This window comes from Sarcophilus harrisii, chromosome 2, assembly GCF_902635505.1.
Source record: "Sarcophilus harrisii chromosome 2, mSarHar1.11, whole genome shotgun sequence".
Classification (NCBI taxonomy): Eukaryota; Metazoa; Chordata; class Mammalia; order Dasyuromorphia; family Dasyuridae; genus Sarcophilus; species Sarcophilus harrisii.
This window is the reverse complement of record NC_045427.1, coordinates 616,457,448-616,477,564: the sequence shown is the minus strand read 5'-3', so window position 1 is coordinate 616,477,564 and position 20,117 is coordinate 616,457,448. Positions and strand designations below refer to the sequence as shown.

Sequence of the window (20,117 nt, the reverse complement as noted above, 5' to 3'; positions counted from 1 at the left end):
TACATGGTTTTTTTGGACCTGCTGGTTTGATTTCAACAAGAGCTCTCTTCCTCTCTCTTTACTCATCAGTGTACCAATTTTCATTGGTAAATTTATGTAGTCACACATCTTGACTGTTTTCATTTGATCCTTCCCAATAGCCCGGAAAGTAAATTCTAGTATCTTTATTTTATGTATTAGGAAACTGAGGCTCAGTAAGATAAGTGAATTCCCCTAGATTCCACAGCTAGAAAAGACTGAGGCAGTAATGGAATTCAAGTCTTTTTGACTCAGGTCTGTTAGGATTCTTATAAAGTGCTAAGTCAGTTGTCTAATTTTAGCATGGTGCTTAGCAGTTCTCTAGTTCAGAGTTCACACCTTTCACACCTTTAAGAGTTCACACATTAGTTCACATATTAGTGGTTGAGGTTCACAAGTCAGAATTCAGTATGAGATTCACAAGTTCAGTGGAGGAGATTCACAAGTCACAGCTCCCACAATCCCACTCTCTCGGAGGAGGAGTCAACCTTTGAGTTCACACCTTTAAGAGATCATATATAAGAAGTTCTTGGAGCCTCAGCCAGGGGTCAGTTAGGGAGATTGAGAACCAGGAGTCGGAGTTGAGCTAGAGGCAGAAGCTGGAAGAGTTAAAGGACAAGCTGCAAGAGCTCTTGGAACCAAAGAGGGAAATAGGCCTCTCAGAAAGCTAACGGGGCTGTTTTGGAGGAGACAATAAAGGACTGAACTTTTAACAGCTGGCTGCATTTGAGGTGATTATTACTCTGAACTAAAACTAAGACTGCCTCCAGAAGCTCCCCAGGAAACCTGGTCCCAGAGAACGATTATATTTTAGACAAGAGAACATCACACAGGTCTATATGGTACATGTCATATATGGAAGCCATACTACGTCTATGTTTTGGGGACAAAAGTGGCTGATGTCACTGTCACTAATTTTTTTTTAATTGTGGATGCGGGACTGTGGGAAGATAAAGGAACACAGATGCAACTACTCTATTAGATGGCAGAAGGAACCATTTTTATATTTCCCCACCCTACCTAGGAATCCACAAAGGAACCTCAGGCACCTTGCAGAGATCCTGGGATAGACAAGCTGGGGCAGGCAGCAGGCAGCAGGCAGCCAACCCTGGAACCTTGGGGTAGAACTTCTAATACTCCTTTCCCAAGATGCCCAGTGCCAAGCCCAGACAGACCTGAGGCTTGAATGATGCCAGGGGTTGCAGGACTTTAGGCTATTCTGGACAGATCCAATAGGGACGAGAAGCCTGAGCTTTCCACGAACCCATGGCTGGGTGCCTAAGCTTCAATCAGGAACAAGCAACTTCAGATTATTTCTGGAGGGTCCAACATAGCACTTCAGGGAAAGAGCCTGAATCTGGCCCCAACCCGGCTCTAGTTCAGCAGAGAGAGCAGCCTCAGGGTTTCACAGGCAGTCCCAACTGGACACCAGTGGCTGCAGCCAAGCTGTGGAGAAATACCTTATGTAAAATTCAGCCTGACCAGCAGCTGAAAACTATGGTGGAAACCTAACACAGAAGTAACCTGTGGGCCCAGAACCAGAGGAAGCAGGACTCTAGCAGAGCTGACAGCAGGGAGTGTTCTGAAGCCCAATAATGAGAGGAAAACTCTGGGCAGAGTCAGGACTCTTTTGAAGTAGAGATTAATCTGGCCCACTGTACTTAAGCAGGCCCTCTTCAACCCATTCCGTTCAGAGCTTGAACCAAGTACAGTCATCCCCCATCCCCCACCTCCCCCACATATCATGACCATCATGAACAAACCAAAATAAAGTTCTGTTCGAGAATAATGACCCCACATCAAGTCCAAGAGAAGAAAATGCAAGAGTATGTGGAAAAAATAACCGCAAATGGAAATGCTAAGAAGGACAGGATAGCAGGCCAAATTGATACCTACAACAGATGGTAGAAAACTACTATCAAGAACTGAATACTTTGAAAATTAGAGGTCAGATAGAAAACAATGACTTGATAGTACTGAGAGAAAAAATATCAAAACAAAAAAATTGAAGACTAAAAATACAAGAGATGGAAAATTTTAAGAATTGACCCAGTGGAGACTGAATATAAATCAACACATGCTATGTTCACTTTTTTTCTGTTTTTTTCTCTTGTGGTTTTTCCCTTTTGTATTGATTTTTCTCCCAACATGATTCATAAAGAAATGTGTATTTTTAAAAAGTAATGTACATGTATAACCAGGAAAAAAAAAGGAAAACAATAAAAAGGAGAGGGGAAAGAATTGGCCCCCAAAAAAACAGATGAAGAGACAACATAAAAATTATAGAGCTAACTGAAAATTATGTTCAAAAAAAGTAGATATATATTCAGAAAATTATTAATGAAAATTGCCTAAGTTAGAATCAGAGGGCAAAATAAAAATAGATAAATAAAAATATATAATAAAATAAAATATAATATAATATATAATATAATAATATAATAAAAATAGATTGGGTCACCTCTAGGAAGAAACTCCCAAATGGAAATTCTCAGGAATATCATAACCAAAATCAGAGCTTCCAGATAAAAGAAAAAATACTTTATTATAATAGGCAATTTTTTTTTCAAATACCAAGGATTAGCAACTGCCATTATAAGAAAGAAAGAAAAAAACTTGGAATATAATATTTTAAAGAATATGAGATAAAGCTTTACAAAGATAACTTATCTAGCCAAAATATAATCCTATGGAGGCAAGAGAAAAATTAACCTTTATTGGAATAGAAAAATTCCAAGCATTCTTACTAAAAGACCTGAAATGAGCAAATATTCAAAAATAGAAATTCAGGCAACAATAGAAAAAAAAAAAGAAAAGGATATTTATTTGTATAATTGAAAAGAAATGCTGTTTATATGTTGATACAATGAAAGATTGTTTACATGTCAGTGATTTGGTTTTGTTTTAAAGTTCTTAGTATAAGGGAAAATTTTTGGTGAAACAAGAAAGAAGGAAGATTTGAGAGATGTGTGTGAGAATTGTTTATCCTTTGTTCTTGAGGAGGACCTTGACATTGGGAAGGAGATGTCATGACATGCAAGTGGATTGGATTTAAGGGGGGGAAGGCTGTACAAGGTCACCTGCTTCACTTTCTATTCCAGAGCCATACTGGACCCAGTAGCAAGATATTGATTAGGACAACTGGAAATGGCCCCTGGATACAATGGGAGACCTTGGACTTTTTAAGCAAAAGTCTTTCCCAGGTTTCACTGTAATGGAGACAATATCCATTCAATGATTAAGGTTAGGCAAGAAATGAGTCAAAGAATGACCCTTTTTACCTAGCCAAAAACTAAAACTAAATCAAAATCAGTCTGGGAGAACACCCTTGGGTTTTTGGCCAAAAGAGAAATGATTGCTATTTATAATCACTCTGAGTCATCACAGCCTGAACAATTTCCAATGTAGCTCCTTCCAATTACACACAAAAAAGAAGGGATGACCTAAGAGGAAGTACAGGATATGGAAGAGAACTGCTATGGTCAAAATAATCTTAAATATTAGCAAGAGGAACACCAAGGGTGGCTTAAAAGGAAAGGAAGAAGTAAATACAGGAGATAAGGAGGAGGAAAGTGCTACAACAGAGGAAATACTATGTGAGACAAATTTCCTCTTCGATCAATTTCTTTTTATTTGTAAAGAGAGATAGAAGGAAAGAAGCCAGCAAAATGGATTTTAAAATAGAATCCTGATAATGTGCTATTTACCAAAAAAAAAAAAAAGAAAAAAAAATTTGAAACACAAGGATTTGCTTAGAGTGAAGAACTGAAGCAAAATCTACTCTGCATCAGCTGAATTCAAAAGACTGCAATTGCAAATTGCAAACATGATTACACAAAGATATAGAAAACAGAAAAGATAAAAGAGATTAGTAGGGAAACGTCATTATTCTCAGAGCCATCATAACTAATGTATCAATATCAATACCTAGTACATGTTGTACTTGATACATTCATCTAACAGCATAATATCTAAATATTTAAAGGAAATCAAATTAGAGGGAGTAATACATAGTGAAACCATAATAGTGAAAGAAACTTAATGTGCTCCTTTCTGATCTAGAAAAATATAACCAAAAGATAAACAAGAAATAAGTTTAGGACCTAAATAGAATTGTAGGGGGAAACTGAAAATAGTTCTCTGATGATACGGAATGGTAATTGAAAGTATTTTAAATACTTGTTTGCTGTGCATGGAACCTGTACAAAAATTAGCTATGTATTGGGGCATAAAGACCTAACCAAAAATGTAGAAAAGCAGAAATTATGTTTACATAATTTATGATCATGATGCAATAAATGTATATCTAGCATATGGTCATTAAAGAATTCAACAGTAATTAGAAACAGTACCAGATCCCAAACTATATCACAAAGCAATAATCAAAATAAATTGTTACTGCCTAAGAATAGAAAAGTAAGTAGAAGAAAAGAAATTAAAACAGAAGCAAATAAATACAGTAATCTAGTGTTTGATAAACCCAGATGTAAGCACTGGGGTAAAGATTATCATTTGATAAAAACTGTTGGGAAAACTAGGAAGCTATCTCATAAAAACTCTCATATATCAAGATAATAGGTATATGACTTAGACAAAAAAGATGACATCATAAACAAATTAGAAAAGCAAGGAAGAAATTACCTATTTCACCTAAGGATGGGGGAAAATACATGACTAAACAAGGGATAAAAAGGATCATAAAAGACAAAATAGACTTTATTTTGATGATATAAAATTTTAAAAATTTAGCACAAAAACAACTAATGCAGTGAAAATTGGAAAAGAAGCAGATAATGAAAAAAATCATTCCAATAAACTTTTCTTATGGTCTCATTTCTAAGAAATATAGAGAAATGATTCAAATTTATAAGAATTATTTAAATTGTTCACCTGTTTCATCTCACTTCACTCTGCATTAATTCGAAGTTGTCTGAAGCTGTATACTTCATCATTTTTTTTTAACAGTGCAATAATGTCTCATCACATTCAAATACCCATAACTTGTTCAGTCATTTTCCAATTAATGGGCACTGGCTCAGTTTCCAATTCTTTACAACCTCAAAAAGGACTGTTATAAATATTTCTATACACATGGGTCCTTATCTTACTCCTCAAAAAGATCAAAGGAAGTGAACAACTTACATATAATATTAATATTGTAAAGACAAATAACTTTGAAAGACTTGGGAACTCTGATTTATGCTGTAACCAAACACAATCCAAGGATTTATGATGAAGGATGTTAACTAGGTAGTGCAGATGAAGACATATATATTTTTGGACATGACCAATTCTAAAGAACTAATAGGTCAATAAACATATGTAGAAAAAGAAAAAATTTCATTAAAAATGGCAATAATGAAACAGTATAGCAAAACCCAATTAAAACAATTCAAAAGGGATAATTTATATGTCTAAAAGTTTTCATTAACAAAAGAAAGAACAAAACAAATTTAAGGAACAACAAATCAAAAATTCCTAACTAAATAACAAAGCAGGTATTCTGAAAATTAAAGAAAAGATTAGTAAAATTACATGTAAAAAGACTGCTGAAATCAATAAAATTAATAAAAGAAAAAACTAATTAAAAAAACCAGTAAACTAACCTGACTTTTAAAAAGACAGGAAAATCTAATTGGTCCTATCAAAAATGAAAAAGGAGAACATAGCAGTTATAAGGGAAACAAAGGCATTTTTTTTTTTGCTGAGGCAATTGAGGTTAAGTGATTTGCCCAGGGTCACACAGCTCGGAGGTGTGAAACAAAGTTATTTTTACAAACTATTTTGTTCAGATATATGCTTAAAAAAAAACTCTGCTAACTCAGAGAAAATGAATAAATGCTTACAAAATTATATCCAGATTAACAACAAAAAAGGAATACTATATATAAATAAACTGATAATGAAAAAAGAGCCCTTGCAAACCATAGATGAACCTCCAAAGGGGGAAAAAAATTGGGATCAGATAGATTCACAAGGAATTCTATAAAATATTCAAAGAAAGAATTCCAATCCAACATAAACTAATGATAAGAAAAGAAGGCATCCTTTTGATCTCCCTCTATGATACAAATATAGTCCTGATATACCTATGCCAGGTAAAAATAATACAAAGAAAGAAAACAAAGTAAGAAAACAACACATTAATGAACCTTGATGCAAAATTTTAAATAAAATATTAACAAGTGAGCTAAAACAATATAGAAAGATAGTACACTATGCCCAGCTTGGGTTCATACCAAGAACTTAGGTTTGTTTATAAGGAAAATTATAAATATAATAAATGATATATTAACATAAATAATAAAACATATAACAAACAATATATTAATAATATGAATAATAAAACCCATATTTTTATATCCATAGATATTGACTTTTGATAAAATCAGACATTTATTTCCATTGAAATCTCTAGAAATCATAGGAATAAATAGATTATCCCATAATATAGCAAATGGTATTTCTCTAAATTCAAGTGAAAATATTATATGGAATGGGAAAAGAAATAGAAGTCTTTCCAATAAGATCAGGGCTTAAGCAAAGTTGCCAACTATCAACACTACTACTTGCTATAGCAATTTAAATGCTGTAGCATTAATAACACAGGTAGTACAGTAGATAAGAGTGCCCAATCTGGAATCAAGAAGATCTATGTTCAAAGGCTGATCTCAGACATTAGCTCTGTGATCCTAAGCAAGTCACTTAACCCCCATTTTCCTCAGTTTCTCATCTATAAAAATGTAGCTTTTCTACATTTTTATAGCTGGATAAGGAAATAACCCACCACACTTCAATATCTTTGCCAAGGAAACACCAAAAGAGGTCACAAAGAATCAGATGCAACTAACTGACAACAACAAATGGCAATGAGACAAGAAAAAGAAATTTAGGGAAAACATAGGCAAAGAGAAAATGTTTTGCTTTTTGAAGACGACATAATGATCTACTTAGAGAATTTTGGAGTCAACTAAAAGTTAATTGAAAGAATAATTTCAGCAGATTGGCAGGATATAAGTAAATCTTGAGCATGGCAATCAACTCTGATTGGTTAACAATTAATGAGAAGAATGAATATAACATGAAAGGTGGAACCATTCTAATGAAGGGCTCCAGGATGTACTTTTAAATTGTCAAGTCTTGAGCAATGAAATAAAAAAATATATCTATACACACACACTTGTTGTCCTTTTTATGGAAGAGGACCAAATGACATCACTATGGTAGAATCCATTTAGTGTGTCCAACTGTGGTTGATTAGACCATCAATACAAGCTTGGAATGCTCAGCCACAGGTGAGACACAAATAGAACCTATAAACATTTGAGGGGCTTCTATAGCTTTGGATGCCTCACGTTCCTTCTCAGCTAATTCAATTCTGCTGTGCTTATGGAGCATAGCACCTAAAGAGGGCATGCCATGCTGGGTGGTCCTGTGTCAATGTCTCCCATGTCATTCAATCAATCCTACAGTTCTTAAGAGACACCTTGAGCATGTCATTATATCACTTTTTCTGACCAACTTGAGAGCACTTACCATGTGTGAGTTCTCCACAAAACAGTCTTTTTGGCCAGTGTACATTTGGCATTAGAACAGTGTGGCCAGTCCAATGGAGTTGCGCTCTCTGGTTTGAATGCTTGGCAATTTAATCTGAGAAAGGACTCAGTGTCTGGTATTTTATCTTGCCAGATGATCTTCAGAATCTTCCCAAGACAATTCAAAAGGAAATGATTTAGTTTCCTGACTTGTATACGGTCCAGGTTTCACAAGCATACAACAGTGAAATCAGCATAATGGCTCTGTAGACCTTCAGTTTGGTAGTTAGTCTAATACTTTTACTTTTCCACACTTTCTCTCAGAGCCTCTTAAAACACTGAGCTATCTCTAGCAATGTGTGTTTCAATCTCATTATCAATGTATACATCCCTGGAAAGTATACTGCCAACGTAAGTGAACTTATCCACAGCATTCAACATTTCTTCATTTGCTATAACTGATGATTCCATGTATGGATGATGTGGGTCTGGCTGATTGAGTATCTGTCTTTTCTTGGTGTTGTCAGGCCAAAATTAGCACAAGCGGCAGACAATCGATCCATGCTTTGATGCATCTCAGCTTTGGAAGCTGCGTTGAGTGTACACAATCATCTGCAAACAAAAAAATCATACACCAAACGCTCCCTCCACTTTAGTGTTGATGTGTAGCCTTTTCAAGTTGAAGAATTTGCCATCAGTGGAGTAGCTGATTTTGATGCCATTTTTGTTCTCACTGAAGGCATTTGACAACATGGCTGAAATCATCAAGCTGAAAAAGCATGGGAACAAGCACACAGCCTTGTTTCACACTCCATTGGTGACTGGGAAAGCTTGAGAGCATCGTCCATTATCCAGATGCCAAGAAAGCATGTCATCATGAAATTGATGTGCCATACTGGTGAACTTCTCTATGCAATCAAATTTTGACATAATTTTCCATAAGCTCTCATGAGTGACAGTACCAAAGATCTACAAATGTTGTATACAGACCTCTGATCTGCTCCTGGCATTTCTCCTGGAGTTGTTGGACAGCAACCACCATATCAACTATTTCTCAGCCCCTTCTGAAGCCACATTGGCCCTCAAGTAGATGACCTTCTTCCAGGTATAAGGTCAGCCTATTAAGGAAAATTCTGTCAAGGATCTTGCCAGCAATGACTAAGAGGGAGATCCCCCTGTGATTGTCACAAGACAATCTATTCTTTTTCCCTTTATGGAGATGGACAATGGAGGTATCTTTAAACTCCTAGCACATGCCCTTTTCTTGTTATATAATCTGGAAAACTACATTCATATTGATTGTATGGTCAATGAACGCTCTCCCCTACCCCCACCATCACCTTGTATATCTCAGCTGGAATAGAATCAGCACGAGGTGTTTTGCCACACAAAAGTAGCTGAATGGCATTCAAAACTTTTCTTCAGTTGGAACTTCAGTTAGGGAATGATTGATTTCAGTCTGAAGTAAGTGGCTAATGGATTAAGCATGATTAATGATAGTCTGTTGAGAACACTATGGAAATGTTCAGTGCATCTCTCCAGGATCATGTCCTGATCACTAATCAATGTGTCTTCATCAGCCCTGAGTAGCTGAGATGCACCGTAGGTCTTTGGCTCATACATAGCCTTCAGTGAATCACAAAAACACTTCAAATATCAGCATAAAACTGAATTTCATTTTCCACCCAAACCTAAGTAGACCACAATGGGTTTCCCTACCTTAAATTGTAAGGTTATAAGGTTGGATGGATCCGACCAAATTTGAAGAGAATTAATTCAGTTTCATTACCCATAATGTCCTTCAAGAAAGTAAACTTTGAAAAGAAAAAGGGGGAATTCTGGATCTCCCCAAATCACAGGTTATTAATAATCATTTTTTTTCAAATAAGAAATCTCATTCAAAACAACTACAAAAGTTATAAATTCTTTTGTTAATTATTTACCAAGATACACGTGGGGACTATGAATCTGAGTATGAAAGATTTCTTAGAGAAAATAAAAACATAATTTCTTAGAGAAATAAAAACATATTAGAGTAACATTCATTGTTTGTAGATATGTCAAGTCATTAGAATAAAAATGACAATGCTACTTAAATCATTTTACTTAGGGGTACTGCTATACCAAACTCTCAAAAAATGTTTTATTGAGTTAGAAAAATAATAAAATTGATAGAGAAGAGCAAAAGGTCAAGAATTTCAAAGAAAACAGTAGGGAAAAGTGAGAAGGAAGGGAAGCTATGAGCATCAGATATTAGAATGTAGTATAAAACAATAGTAGATAACCAGAGAAATACTAAAGACCTGGAGAAGAGCAAATTGTGTCTTAATTTCCAAAAATAGAAGAGGATGGAAGTTCACATCAATGAATTAATGAAACTGGCTTTGATTGTTGGCTAAATTCTAGAACATATTGTAATGGATATGCCTCATTGATTGGAAGAGACAAAAGACAGAGAATAAAATGTAAAAAAAAAAAAAAAACACTTTTCACATGTGGGGGGTCAGAAGCTTTAATTTTTTAATTATTTTTTATTTTTTTTGCTGAGGCAATTGAGATTAAGTGACTTGCCCAGGGTCACACAACTAGGAAGTGTCTGAGGTTAGATTTGAACTCAGATCCTCCTGACTTCAGGGCTGGCGCTCTATCCACAGTATCACCTAGCTGTCCCTGGTTTTAATAATTTTAATGCATTGAAAAAATACCATCATAAATAATGAAACTGAATTAGGGTACAAATTGCACACATTTGCATTACACCTACTATCACTATACTAAGTAAGTGTGGGGTCACTTCACTGAGGGAACCTATTCTGAGCAGGAATAATTGTCAAATAGGAGAGGTTAGACTTCTCCCCTCTCCTTCCTGGGGGTGACAAACCAGAACTAAGACAAGGAGTCAAAGAAGAAATTTGGCAATCCTCGACTAAGAACCATTACTGACAAGAATACTGTTAAGATTACAGCCAAAGAGGTCACAGTAACCCAGGAGAACCAGGGTCAATAGTTGTTAGTCAATAAACATTTAAATGCTCATTATGTGCCAAATAAGTATATGGGAAAAAAAGTTAACAGTCCCTTCCCTCAAGGAATTTATAATTTAATGGGGAAAAATAACTCACAAATAGAAGCTGAAAACTGGAGGGGGAGGAGGGGTTGAAGGAAAAGGCACCTGATATAGGTACATGGTGGAAAGATCAGAGAAAGCCCAAAATTGGGCAGCCAAGTGAGAAATGAACAGATCTATGAACTGAATTCTCTCCTTCAATGGAAGTTTGGAGTTCATGGCCCTACTCTCCAATGGGAGAAGCAAAGCATACTGAGGAGGTAGAGTACCAAGGTAGATGAGATCTTACAGGATGATGTAAAGACGATAGTTACTTACAGAAGAGCTGAGGAACTCTAGTATATTAACCAAATGATCTATTTGACCTATCTAGTAGCAGCTTAAAGACTGAGCAACCTACCCTGACCGTACTAGGAAGAAAAGGATCTATTCAGCCAAGACATTGCTCACTATGAGGAACAAGTCCAGCCGAGCCACTGGTCCAGGGGAGATGTCTTACCTTAGCAGGAGCCAGTCTCTCCTAGCTGCAGAGCAAATTTGTCCATCACCCACACCAATCTTCTTCCCCTGAAAAGAATTTTGTGAAGACTCTAGAGGAAAAAAAAAATCAAAGCCTAATATACTTTTACTGAATCAATAAGGGAAATTAAACTAGGTATAAAAAGGTCTAATTCAATTTGGAAGGAGCAGAATGTTTAGAGTTATTTGGATGAAATGAAATGACACTAGACAGGAAACATTTCAGGATTGTTTGTGGAGTTGGTCATGTCCCCTGAGACTTGGACAAAAACATCCAGTTAATTCACAATTGAGAATTCCAATAAGAGGTTTGCCTAGTGGTGAAGTTCAAGCTAAGTCCCTGAGAGGGACTCTCTTGGGGTGTTTGAGGCGGGGAGGGACAGCCCCATCTCTTCTTTCCTTCTTCCTCACCCTAACTAGAGGATGATTCTCCAAATGGCCCCTCCAAATTGAAAGATTTAGATCTTCCCAATGAGGCAGGTGACAGTGAACCTGGAACAGCAGTGGTTGATACGCAAGTGGAGACAAATTAGATCTATTGTGTCTCTACTAACTAGTAAAACTGTTAGACAGCCCCGGCCACCTTAGCCAGCCCTTAGCAGTATTCTATAGTTCTGAAGAAATTATGATCAGGCTATACATCCACTAATTCTTGTATAATAGCAGATAGGTGGCCAGGTAACAGAAAGGGTTATTTAACCAGTGACCACAATAAATCTAGGTAAAACTGGGGAAACCACTTTACCTGTAACCAGACAACAATGCTAGGCTTAACCTATGCTACAGGCAGCTTACATGTAATTATCCACGTGCATTTCAATTGCTGTGTATTTAATATGCTGGGGTTTTTCTTATTTGCTTTGACTGGCATTGTACATTTGTTTGTTAATTCTGTTTAATTTGTTCTCTCCGTGCATATAATCTATTTTGTGTCACTGATGTAATATCGCTTTGATTTTGCTTGCCGCTTATATGGATATTCATGTACCACCGAGACATGCCCATGTAAAAGAATCTGTAGTTTAAGAATATCCATTTGGTAGCTGTGTGGAAGATAGATTGGGGGGGAGAGGGTGGCTGCAGGGAGACCAATTAGGAAGCTCCTTCAGTGGAGAAGTGATGAGGGCCTGAACCGAACAGTGATTGCAGCGTGAGAAGAGAGAAAGGGACAGAGAGAAGACATATTGTAGAATTAGAATCAATAAAACTTGGCAACTGAAAGAAATGGAAGGTGAATGAGCATGAAGAGACGAAGATGACGGCTAGATTGTGAATCTGGGTGAGTGAAAGGATTTCTGGCTGTAACAGAAATAGGGAAGTTAGGAGGAGGGATGATTTGGGAGAAATTTGCTTTCAAACATGTTGAGTTTGAGATGACTATGGGATATCCAGATACAAATGTCTAATAAGGAGTTTAAGATGTGGTGTGGAATTAGAAATAGAGATTTTGGTGTCAACTTCCTAGAAATAACATGAAATTAAGTCATTAAATCACCAAGAGATAGGATCAAATTCTGGGTTCTATTGAAGCATGGAGAGCAATGTGGGGAGAACCAGTTTATTAACTTAGCACATGTAACTCCATTTTGTATTAAGCCTCCATTTGGTAACAATTCATGGTATTGAGTAATTTTTCTGTTAGTTGTTTTTCAGCAACACGATTAACATTTGTATGGTACAATTTGGTAAACGACATATGTGTGTTCCTAAACAACTGATAAACATATGTGGACTCCCAGATAGGACAACCCACCGATGAGGTACTATTGCAAACAACTTTATCATTAGTCTATGTAATAAACTACCAATCAAATTACATGGCAAACAAATTAGGTAATAAATCACGAATCAGAACCTGGGTGTAACCAGTAATGCCCTTTTCTAGAAGTATAAGAAACCTCACTGGAGACTCCAGACACGAGTCTGTTCCTGAGTCCCTATTAGGAGAGACTCCTGTGGTCTCTGCACTTGAGACTTGAGCAGCCTGTGTTTGTTGTTTGCTTGACAGCCGAGCTGACTGATGGTGACTTGTCAGAATGTTGCCTTAGAGGGAAGACACCCAGCCCTGGCTGGACAGACAGAAAACCTTATGGGCACCAGTATGAGACACCAGGAAGAAATACCAGTTGGCTAGACCTTTAGGAATCAAGTTAGTGGTTTATTTCTAGAGGTATTCCTGTTTGTATTGTTGAATAGATCATTGCACACTCTAGATGAATATAGATTGATTGCATGCATTGATGTGTAAGTCTGACTTAGCGTTTCCATCACATTAATCCATATACATAATGGTAAATCAGTATAGCGCATGCTCCTGGGTACATAGGACATGGATGATGATCCGGCAACGGAGACTGAGAAATCAGACAAATAGAACGTGAACCAGACAAGAGCAGTATCCAGAAAACTAAGGGAGAGCGTAGCCAGGACAACAGTGTCACAGGCCACAGGGAGGTAAAGGAGGATGAGAACTCTGAAAAACCACTGGATTTAGCAATATTCTCCATAACCATAATTTAAATGTGACGTACATTTCTCTGAGAATTAGAAAAGCCCTGATAAAATTTCATAGTTCCTCAAACAACCTGAAGAGATTACAAGTTGGCAACCATTGTTGATTTTTGATTCAAAAGAAAGAATTCTCCCTTTCAAGATGACTGTAAGCTGGGACATAGTATACAGGCCTGATAGGACATAGGGGACTCCAGACATTTGTCTGACAGAAAGCTCAGTCACCCCCTACTCCAGATCTATGAAAGTAAACTGGACACATTTTTAAAAGGTCTCATGAGGGCTCTTTGTCTTTTTCCAGAAGTGAGGAGAAGAGGAAGGGGAAAGGTTGGCTTGTTCAGCAAACTCCAAAGCATGCTTACTTTTCAAGGGAAGTCACAACTCTAGGGTGGGCTTATGAGTGCTGAGGAAACACTGTGGGAGAGATGGACTCAACAGATTGGCAGAAGGGTGCCCCCAGATCAGGTTCCTTTTGAGAGAGGGGGCTGATGGGTTCTGAGAATTAAATTTCATTTAGGTAATTTGTTCTTAGGAGTCCTTCAAAGACTTAGGCTCACATCTCTGTGGGATGAAATAAAGGCTGTACCAAACCCAATAATTATATGAAGAGTATGTAAATTTAGGAGCCCTCTACCCACAATGAGAGTACCCTGAAAATAAATTATGTTTAATTTTTACTTTAAAAGCTTTCCTCCTTTAATCTAATGGAGGCAATGAATTGAGCCAATGGAGAAGAAAATGACTCATGTTCCACCATTCAACTTGCTTCATGTAAGCCCAGAATCCCAAGGGACCATAGATCTTAGAGTATATCTCATTCATGCTTACATATGAACTAGTTATTACACAGATTATCTCGGTTTTATAGATAAGGGAATAGAGTTTGAGAGTAACTAATTTGTCTGTCTTCACATAACTAGTGGGTTGGAGATAATTCTCACCTAGGTCTTCAGAATCCCAGTTCTAGAACTCAAACACTACATATACTGGTCTCCCTCAATTGAGTTTGCTTTTGGTTTTGCAGTTGTGGAATTTCAGCCAAGTGCTGGGTCTGGAAGCCAGATTGTGAGAGTTGGGGAGAGGCAACCGGCTTTACAAAAGACAATTCCAAAAATCAGCTCTGAAGAGGCAATGATGTAACCTCTCAGCTAGAGTGAGTGACTGTAGAGTGATAGACTGAGGTTATAGGGTGGTCAGTATCAAGACATTCTGCACCTTCGATTGGGTCCTATTATATGGCCTTGTGATAAGAGCGGCAGCAAGGTACTAAGCTCCAATAAGAGAGAGCAAAATCCTGGACTTTTCCCTCTGCCATCACCATAAGAAATTCAGCTGAGCCTTGAGCAATGCTAAGTGTGTTTCTGTCCTAGGAAAGACTGGATCTTTAGGGTAACACTATGGGGATGGAAGCGGCAGATGAAGCTAGGACTCATTGGGAAAAGAAAGAGAAATTTATGACATATATGTAGGAAACATGATACATTTACTGTGAGTTACTTGTTACTTTTTGGGGGTAGATGAAATAAAAGTAATCTTGTACTTGGGAGGAAAAGGTGAGTAGGAAGTGAGAGAGGCAACAGTTGTGGGAAATAAACAGGTTGGGCCTACAGGTGCAGAATGTTGCACACATATTGGTTTTGTTTATCCGTTTTCCTTTGTTACAAAGTATGCATATAAAGAAAAAAGGCAGTAATAAAATATTTTACTTATAAAGCAATTAATTTGGCTACTATGTACCAGATGTGCTTGGGGCAAGGAACTCATTTGTCAAGATACTGGAGGTTAGCAAAAATTACTGAGAGAAAGGGAGAGAGAGAGAGAGAGAGAGAGAGAGAGAGAGAGAGAATGAGGCAACTCTGAGGCCTAATCTATGGCTTCTCCTGCCCGAGCTGGGGGCATTGTGGTGGAGTAGAAATTATTAGACCACCTGGATTATAGCTCCTGCCCCAACAATACTGCTGTGTGATTTGGGGCAAATCCTGTGCCTTCTCTGGATCTCACCCTGTGCCTTCTCTGAGTCTCAATTTTCTCCTCTGAAAATTGGGGGAAATGGTCTCCATCATCTCTAAGGTCCGGGCTGTAATCGGTATAGCGGCAGGGTTAGGGAGAATTATCGGGGGTGGAGACCCGAAGCGGGAGGATCAGGGACCTGGAGGACTGCGAGGGAAATTAAGGAATGACACGAGGGGGAAGGGGCGAAGTAAGAGCACGGAGAGGGGGCTGGCGGGCGGGTGATTCCCGGGCATCTCCGCAGTAAGCTAACATCATGCAAATGAAATGCAAAACCACATGCAAATGCTCCAACTAGGGTTTGGCACTCGGGGCCGTCCGGGCGCCTCCCTCACCAACGGGATGCAGCGCCCCAGTCCCGAGTAGAGGCGCTAACGGCGGCGGGCGGGCGGTAGCCCCGAGCTCCGCCTGCGCCCGCCCCCGCCCCCGCAGCGCCCCCTCCCTCTCGCTGCCGTCCTCCCACCCCCGGCCATCCCCGGCAGGGTAGCGGTGGGTGCCTGGGCCAGCTGCGCCCCCGTCTCTCCCTCCGGCCGCCGGCGTTCACGCCGCGCCTCCTTGTTGACGAATCCGCCAATTGTCCTGGGGCCCCGGGTGCGCGGCGCCCCCCCCCCCAGCCCCCCGCCCTCGGCTCTCCTGCCGGCCGGCCCTGCCCTCCTCCCTCCACCCTCCCCGGCCCTCGGCTCCTCCCCGCCCCCTCTGCCCGCCCGGGGACTGCAGACTGCGCCCAGCCGCCGCGGGGAACGGCTGTCTGCGAGGCAGTTCCAACGGCCGGGCTCGCCGCGGAGGTCCGCTCGCGGCTGCGGCCAGCCCTCGGGGCGCCCCGGCTCCCCGCCGCCAGGAAGCCCCCGCCTCCCCGGAATCCCCCCCCTCCAGCCCAGGCCACCCCCCCCGCCCGCGGCTCCTGGAAGATGCCCCAGCGGGCACGCACTCCAACAGGAGGGAGCAGCGGCGGACGAGCCAAAAAGCAACAGGTAAGCGGGCTTCCTTCTCCTGCCACCGCGCCTCCCCCCTCCCTGGCCCGGCCACCCGGCCCAGTCTAGCCCCCGGCCCCGGCCCTTGAGCTTCCTTCCGGACTCGATGCGGGCCTGGCAGAAAAGTTAGGCTGACTTGACTTCCCATCCTACCGGCCGGGGCTGGGGGGGACCGAGGACCCACCCTTTCCTCCCCCCACCGGCAAGCCGTGCGCATGGTTCTGGGGCGCCCCAAAGCCCCCAGCTCCGTAGCCCCCTTTCATCCCCCCATCCCGACCGCGGAAGGACTGCGATGGCTGTCTTAGGGTCTTGACGGGGAATTGGGGGGCCTCCTCCAGCGGAGAGGCGGCGAGGGGGGGTGTTACTGCATTATTGCATCAGGTTGCCTGCCCAAGGGACTCAGGACTGGGCCGTCATGGTGCCCCCCCCCCAACCAACCCGAGCAGGCGGGGTTTCGGGGTGTCAGTGGGGAGTGGTGTACAGGGCCAGCCGAGAGCCAGCACCGCTCTCTCATCGACTGCCCGAGAAGTTCGGGAGCCTGGGGGAGAGGACGGATGTGGGGGGCAGCGGGAAAGAGGGTTTTACCCCCCCTCCCCCCCTTCCCGCTTTTCTCTTGGGATGGCTGACCTGGCAACTGCCGAGGGGGGCGGGGAGGAAGAGGGTCTGGCCATGTGGCCTTAAGGAGCTGATTTCGGGGTCTCCTCTCTCGGCGCCTCGTCCCAAGGCCTTGTGTCTATAGATGTCCGTCCCCCACCCACCCCCATCCTGACACCCCCCCGTCCCCGCCGTAGCCAGCGATCTGACTGCCCCGGACTCCTGAGAGCCGCGAAGCTGTCGGCCTGCCGGCGGCGGGTAGGCAACACGAGCCGGGGTCCGAGGGGCAGGGGCAGGAGGCCGTGTCCGAAGGGCCTAGGACGTCCGCTGACCCGTTGGGCCCAGAGTGACGCCGGTTGGGGGCCTTCCTAGGCCAGGTTCCGAACCCGGGCCCGACAGCTGCGTGAGCATGCCTGAGCGTGCCTCCGGTGTGTCGGAAGCGGGCACGGTGCGTGTGTTTACTGCCGAGGGTGACGAGCGAGCTCACACGTGCGCGGGTGGGTTTGCTTTTCCGACGGCTCGGCCCACGGCGGCTCCTCAGTGAGCGCGGCATCCGCGGATCCAGGTTCGGCAGCGTTTCTTCGGAGTGAATGGGTGGGTGGTGGTGCTCGTGCACCCCGCCCCCCCATGGGGACCCACCAGTGTCAGTGTGTGTGTGTGGGGAGGGGGCCGTGGACCACCGGGACCCTGGAACCTGCTGCTCCCGATCAAGAGCTTCGGGTGGGGGGAGGGGAACGCTGGGTTCCTGCCCCGGGGGAGATGAAATGAAAGGCTGCCTTTGTGCTGTCTGTGTGTGAGGCCCCAGTGCCCTGGAAGAAGACACCAGAGTCACGAGTGGCTGGGGTGGAGCAGGCCTGAGGCCATTTTAGGTCCCCTTCTACCCAGGACTAGGGAGTAGCTAACCCCAGGGGTTTGGGGAGCTTCTGACCTACCAGGCTGGCAGTGGCAGGACCATGCACCTGGTGGTGGGCACCATGTGTAGAGCTGTGAGAGAAGGAGAACCTAGAGGAAGGCTACGGTTTAGGCCCTTCCTGCTGACCTGTCCACAGCTAAGTGTGAGACTCCACCTTGACTGCCACTGGCAGCAACTTTTCTGAAAATGTTAGAAAGGACCAGAAGGATAATGTAGTCCAAAGGGTTTTAATCCACAAGTCTGAGAGAAACCAAGTCCATCATGAGCTTTGATGGAGAAAAATTACATGGTTCCACCGAGGTCCTTAGCACAGGGTAACGCATAGTAGGCCTTTAACAAATGCTTGTTGAATGACTTGACCACAACCTTTGATTTCCTTCAAGTCCCATATACTTTATTATATGCATCTAAAAACATGCTTTGATAAGATCCATAGATATCCTCAGACTGCCAAGTAAGTCCCTGATTTTAAAAAAGGGGGGGGGGGGATTAAGTAGTCCCAATCTAGTCTAGTGTCATTTTACAAAGAAGGCAACTGAGACCCAGAAAGAGGAACTCGCCTGCCCACAGTCACACTTGGAATGAGTAGTGGAGTTTGGATTAGATCCATAGACTTCATTTCAAAACTTGACTTTACAGAACCTTTTCCTTTATACTTGAAATTCCCAACCTTTTTCAGTCCATTCTCTTAGCTTTCAATAGGAAATAAAGAGTTGGGTATGTGCAAGTCAACCAACTATCAATCATTTCTCATACTGATGCAAGTGAATCAAATATCAATTAACTCATTTCTGTGGATAATAGTTATTAATCAATATGGGGAGTATGTGTACCCCAACTTGGGAACCCTTGCTTTCTGGAATGATCTTTTGACTCCATCTTAGGGGAGTGAGGTACAGAAGGGGAGTTTAGCCTCCAAGACTCTAAACCACCAACCTCCCCAAATCTAGTGATCCTACCTGGACTCGCTGTACCTGGGGAGCCCGAAGGTGTCAGAAGAGAAAGGGCTGGAATGTTTCAAATTAAAGAATCAGAAAAGCCCTCTCCCTTTTCCCAGGACTGAGGTTGGGGTCCTGCTGTGAGGAAACTCCAGTCCTTGCTACAAAACTGTGCTTAGAGCTCCTCCTGCAGGAACTGTGTGGACCTGTCCTTGAGGACCTTTCCTGGGAGTGTGGGCAAAGAACAGACTTGATTGATTGACCCTTTGCGTAACTGGGATCCCCAGAGTTTTGGAATGAGGGGGTGTCCTTACATCCTCCTGCCTAAAAATGAGAAGAGTTATTAATATCTACTGTTTTTTCTGGGTTTGATTTGTGTATTTGGGGTTGCTGGTGCAGGTAGGGAGAGGACCTGGGAGCTATAATTTCTTCTGAAAAGAACTCCCAGTGTGGAAACTCAAGCATTATCAGGCTTAACTGTAGCCTTGGAGAGGTGCTCAGCGGACACTGAGAATTTAATACACTTGCCTAAGAATATGTAGATAATAGGTGTCCCAGACAGGGCCTGGCTAAGACCCTGAAACTGCCTCTTATTACTGGGATGAAGGAGGCTGAAGAAATCCTCTCCACCTTCAAAGTCACCTCCCAGGAAAGAACCTGCTAACCTTTTCACTGACAATCTGAGGCCATCACATATGTCCTGCCTTTTTCCAGTCCAATGAGGATATTTATCTGTCATCTATTTACTTATTTTAAATGAAGGCTTTTTATAGGATTCATTTTTTAATGGGACAGGTAGCTAACTCAGCAGATAGAGTAGCGAACTCAATTCCTACTTTGGACACTTAGTAGCTGTGGGATGATCGACAATCACATAACTTCTTTCAACTTTTTTCCTCTTTTGTAAAATGGGGCTAACAATACCATCCATATACATATATATAGAGTATATGAACAAAAATGAGATAAAATAAGGACTGTAAAAATGATAGCTGGTATCTAAAATGCTTGCTATATGGAAGGCATGGGAATATTGAGACA

General features: G+C 41.5%; 1 protein-coding gene across 2 annotated transcripts in view; it reads left to right on the top strand.

Annotated features, from left to right (window-relative positions):
- The first annotated feature begins 16,106 nt into the window (after positions 1 to 16,106).
- C2H15orf39 (chromosome 2 C15orf39 homolog) overlaps positions 16,107 to 20,117 on the top strand; it is a 29,397-nt gene continuing 25,386 nt past the window's right edge. Inside the window, exon 1 of one of the 2 annotated variants that reach the window (XM_031956589.1) lies at positions 16,107 to 16,631. The gene's annotated coding sequence lies outside the window, so the exon portion shown is untranslated. The remainder of the gene's footprint in view (positions 16,632 to 20,117) is intronic. The other variant, XM_031956588.1, reaches the window with a different exon arrangement.